Here is a 5,696-nt window from a genome sequence, read left to right on the forward strand (position 1 = left end):
AAAAGAAAAAAATTGTTGTCTTTGATATTTTTGTGTTAGATCTCAGATTACATAAAAAGAAAATTGACTCTTCATATTCCATTGAGATCTATCTTTATAATTTTATATCTTTGATGATCTATCTTTGTTTTTCATTTCTATTAGCCTATTTCCTACAAATTGTTCATTTCTTTAAGCCTACCTTATTATTTTCTTGTTAGCCTACCTTATTTTTTTTTCATTGATTACTACATTCTTGAAATTTTGTTTGATTGAGAAACTTAGTTCATCTAAGAAATCAAAAGGCAAATTTGAGAGGTAAAAGGCAAGAGTGTGAGATCATTAGAAAAAAAAAAAGAAGAAGCCGAAATTGAGTGTAAACACAAGTGGTATACATCAATTTTGAGTGAAAACACGTGAGGGAGTGTTGTGAGATCATTTCTTTCTATTTTCTTTTATTAAAATTTTAGGTTTTACAATCATGTCAAAAGACACAAGTTCTTCTACAAATGATCATGTGATTCAAGCTATGCAACAACAATTCGAAAGAATGTTTAGTATGATGGCGGGAGTCAATGAAAAATTAGAGAAGCATGATGGCATCCTTAACCAATTACATGGAGAGCCTAGACAAAGGAGACATCCACCAATTGACCAAGAGGACTATGAAGGAGAGGATGATTTGGATGATGATCAAGTCACCTTGTTGGGACAACGAATCAATCCTAGGAGACAAGCTAGGAGACGACATCCAAATGATGATGTTGATCGCAACCTTGGAAGCATCAAAATGAAGATTCCTTCATTCCAAGGAAGAAATGATCCAGATGTGTACCTTGAATGGGAGAGGAAAGTGGAACTCATCTTCGAATGTCATAATTATTCGGAGGAGAAAAAGGTAAAACTTGCCGCTGTTGAGTTTAGTGATTATGCAATTGTTTGGTGGGATCAATTTTGCAAGGAAAGACGTAGATATGGAGAAAGACCCGTGGAGTCTTGGAGAGAAATGAAGCAAATCATGAGAAAGAGGTTTGTTCCAAGCCACTACTACAGAGAGCTTCATCAAAGATTACAAACTCTAATTCAAGGATCCATGAGTGTGGAGGAGTATCATAAAGAAATGGAGAAGGCTATGATTAGAGCAAATGTGATAGAAGATCGTGAAGCTACCATGGCAAGGTTCTTGAGAGGGCTAAACAAAGACATTGCTGATGTTGTTGATTTGCAATATTATGTGGAGATTGAAGATATGGTGAATTTGGCCATGAAAGTGGAAAGGCAATTGAAAAGAAAGAGGTATGATTCTAAACCAAATATGGGTTCTTCTTCTTCTTGGAAAACTTCTTGGGGGAAAAAGGATGATAAACCTTTTACTAAGTCAAAAGTGGAAGAAACTAAACCTAAAATTGACTTGGGTAATAAGGGAAAGGGTAAGAATCAACTAGCCCAAACTAGGGGAATCAAATGTTTTAAGTGTTTGGGTCATGGGCACATTGCTAGGGAATGTCCAAATAAGAAAGCTATGATTCTAAGGAATGGTGATATTGAGTCGGAGAGTGAGGGGGATAGTGATGATGATATGCCTTCTTTAGAAGATTGTAGTGATGTTGAATGTGCTAAGGGAGATAATCTTGTTGTTCAAAGAACATTGAGTTTGCAAAATAAACATGATGTCCATAAGGAGCAAAGGGAAAATTTGTTTCATACTCATTGTTTAATTTCTAACAAGTTGTGCAACATGATTGTGGATAGTGGAAGTTGTACCAATGTAGCAAGCACTTTGCTAGTGGAGAAATTGAAGTTGCCTACTACCAAGCACCCAAGACCATACAAGTTGCAATGGCTTAATGAAAGTGGAGTTGTAAAGGTAAATAAGCAAGTTTTAGTTTCGTTTCAAATTGGTAGATATAAGGATGAGGTGTTGTGTGATGTGTTGCCAATGTTGGTCGGACATATGTTGTTGGGGAGACCTTGGCAATATGATAGAAGGGCTAGTCATGATGGATTCAAAAATATGTATACTTTGACTATGGATGGAAAAAGGTTTAACCTTGGACCATTAACTCCAAAACAGATTTTTGAAGAGCAAATTCGCATCAAGCAACAATATGAAGAAATGGGTTCTTCATTGGGAAACTCTTTGGGAAGGGAAACCTTTGAGAGTAAAGAAAAAGGTGAGATGAATGAACCTAAAAATTCCAATTCTCTTGACCAAAATCGGAAACACAAGGTGAGAGAAAACAAGGAAGGTTCAAATGAAAGAAAAATGAGTGTTTATGCAAAAATGAGTGATGTGAAGGAAGCTATGCTTTTGAGGCAACACATGCTTGTACTTATGTACAAGGAGATTTTGCATATTTCTAACGAAATAACCAATTGTTTGCCTAGTGTTGTTGTTGATCTTTTGCAGGTTTATGAAGATTTATTTCCGGAAGAAATTCCAAATGGTTTGCCACCTAAAAGAGGCATTGAGCACCAAATTGATTTCATACCCGGAGCAAGCATTCCAAATAGACCAGCATATAGATGTAATCCGGAGGTGACCAAGGAAATCAAAAAGTAAGTGAGTGAGCTTATGGAGAAGGGTTATGTTCGTGAAAGCATGAGTCCATGTGTCGTACCCGTCTTGTTAGTGACTAAGAAAGATAGAACTTGGAGGATGTGTGTTGATTGTCGTGCCATCAATAAAATCACGGTGAAGTATAGACATCCCATTCCTAGGCTAGATGACATGTTGGATGAATTGCATGATTCATATTTGTTTTCAAAAATTGATTTGAAATCTGGTTATCATCAAATTAGAATGAGAGAAGGTGATGAATGGAAAACAGGTTTTAAAACTAAACATGGTTTATATGAGTGGTTAGTAATGCCTTTTGGTTTAACTAATGCACCAAGCACTTTCATGAGATTGATGAATCATGTTTTAAGAGCATTCATAGGCAAATTTGTTGTTGTCTATTTTGATGATATCTTGGTTTATAGCAAAAATTTAGATGAGCATGTACAACATTTGACTTGTGTTTTTTATGTGCTTAGAGAAGAGAAGTTGTATGCTAATTTAAAGAAATGTTGTTTTTGCACTAATGAAATTACTTTTCTTGGATATATTGTCAATGACAAGGGTATTCATGTTGATCAAGAAAAGGTAAAAGTAATTAGAGAATGGCCAACACCCACAAGTGTAAGTGATGTAAGAAGCTTTCATGGTTTGGCTAGCTTTTATAGAAGGTTCATTAAGAATTTTTCTACCATAGCTGCACCTTTAACTGAATGCATAAAAAAGAATGTTGGTTTTAAGTGGGGAATGTTGGTTTTAAGTGGGGAATTGAACAAGATGAGGCTTTTAACTTGCTAAAAGACAAATTAAGTTCTGCACCCTTGTTATCTTTGCCAAATTTTACTAAACCTTTTGAGATTGAGTGTGATGCAAGTGGCATAGGTATTGGAGGAGTTTTGATGCAAGAAGGCAAGCCCATAGCATTCTTTAGCGAAAAGCTAAGTGGAGCAAGTCTAAACTACCCTACATATGACAAGGAGTTCTATGCATTAGTGAGGGTTCTAAAGACATGGCAGCATTACCTTGGCTACAAAGAATTCATAATTCACACTGACCATGAGTCCTTGAAGTATCTCAAAGGACAAGGAAAGCTCAACAAGAGACATGCAAAATGGGTGGAATTCATTGAATCCTTTCCATACATCATTAAGTACAAGCAAGGGAAAGAAAATGTGGTGGCCGATGCATTGTCAAGAAAGTATGCCTTGATCTCTAAACTTTATGCAAAATTATTAGGATTTGAATACATAAAAGATCTGTATTCTAATGATCCTGATTTTGCTAATGTTTATGGGGTATGTGAGAAAGGGGGTTTTGATAAGTTCTATAAGTTTGATGGTTTTCTTTTTCAGGAAAACAAATTGTGTGTGCCACAAAGTTCTTTGAGAGAGTTACTTGTGAGAGAGGCACATAGTGGAGGTTTAATGGGACATTTTGGGATTAAGAAAACTTTGGATATGTTGGGTAACCATTTCTTTTGGCCACACATGAAAAGGGATGTTGAGAGAATTTGTGAGAAATGCATTACTTGCAAACAAGCCAAATCCAAAGCAATGCCTCATGGTTTGTATACACCTCTTCCCATACCAAATGAACCTTGGGTAGACATTTCTATGGACTTTGTTTTAGGATTACCTAGGTCCAAGGGAGGGAGAGATTCTATTTTTGTTGTTGTGGACAGGTTTAGCAAAATGGCACATTTCATTCCATGTCACAAGACAGATGATGCAACCCATATTGCGAATCTATTCTTCAAGAAGATTGTAAGGCTGCATGGAGTGCCAAGTACCATTGTGAGTGATTGGGATGTCAAATTCCTAAGTCACTTTTGGAAGACTCTTTGGGGAAAGATGGGGACAAAGCTTTTGTATTCTATAACTTGTCATCCGCAAACGGATGGACAAACAGAGGTGGTCAATAGGACACTTGCAACACTTTTGAGGGCTCTCATCTAAAGAAATCTGAAGAATTGGGAAGAATGTTTGCCACATGTGGAATTTGCTTACAATAGGAGTGTGCATGGTTCAACAAATTGCTCACCCTTTGCAGTTGTGTATGGATTCAATCCATTGACTCCATTAGATTTGCTACCATTGCCATTGGACAAAGCTAATTTAGAGGGGAAACAAAAAGCTGAATTCATCAAGACTTTGCATGAGAAGGTGCATGCAAACATTAAGAAGAAAACACTCCAATATGAAAAGCAACACAACAAAGGGAGGAAGCAGTCATTTTGAGCTCGGAGATTGGGTGTGGGTGCACTTGAGGAAGGAAAGATTTCCTAACCAAAGGAAATCAAAGCTTATGCCAAGAGGAGATGGTCCTTTTAGAGTGCTTCAACGCATCAACAACAATGCCTACAAGCTAGAACTTCCAAATGAGTATGGCAATGTTAGTGCTACTTTCAATGTTAGTGACTTGTCTTTGTTTGATGTAGGTGATGAAGATGATGGAGCTGATTTGTGGACAAATCCTTTTGAAGAAAGGGGAATGATGTGAATCCAAGTTCAAAGCTTAAAGAGATCCAAGATCCATTAATAGTACAAGAAGGCCCAATCACAAGGTCCAAATCCAAGAAGCTTCAACAAGCCATATTGGGTTTAATTAGGGACATTTGGAAAGCCCAAGAACTTCAACCCAATAAGGCATCCATGGAGGCCCAAGGAATAATATTTAACTTGTTTTTATGTTAATAAAAATTAGGGTTACATGTAGCCACCATACAAGTTAATATGGTAATTAATACCAAGTAATGACTATCAATGTGGGTAGTGGTTATTAAGAGCCACCATATACAAGTTAATGGGGTAATTAATACCAAGTAATGGCTATTAGTGTGGATAGTGGTTACTAAGGCCATTTAAGAGTAAAAGTAATTCTATGTGTGTGAGTCTATTTTAGTAGTGTGTGCATGGACTTGTACTCTATATAAACAAGTCCTTTTCTCTTTCTTTTGGAGCATGATTGAATTTGATATATGAAATTTTGTTTGAGTTTTATTGTGAGGAATTTTGTCTTTAATTTCTTGCTTGAACTTTGCGACTTATCAAGCTTTATTCTAGCTTGTGGTGTCAAAATCTAAATCTTTGTTTTCTTGTTATTTATTAAACTTTCTTGTTTGTGGCATAAGAGGAAATTCAAAGTCTATCTTAGTATC

At 36.3% G+C, this 5,696-nt stretch overlaps 1 pseudogene; it reads left to right on the top strand.

The window, feature by feature from the left end:
- Positions 1-522: 522 nt before the first annotated feature.
- Positions 523-5,142, top strand: LOC125369217 (annotated as a pseudogene).
- Positions 5,143-5,696: the final 554 nt, after the last annotated feature.

The sequence above is a fragment of the Ricinus communis genome, chromosome 2, assembly GCF_019578655.1.
Source record: "Ricinus communis isolate WT05 ecotype wild-type chromosome 2, ASM1957865v1, whole genome shotgun sequence".
Classification (NCBI taxonomy): Eukaryota; Viridiplantae; Streptophyta; class Magnoliopsida; order Malpighiales; family Euphorbiaceae; genus Ricinus; species Ricinus communis.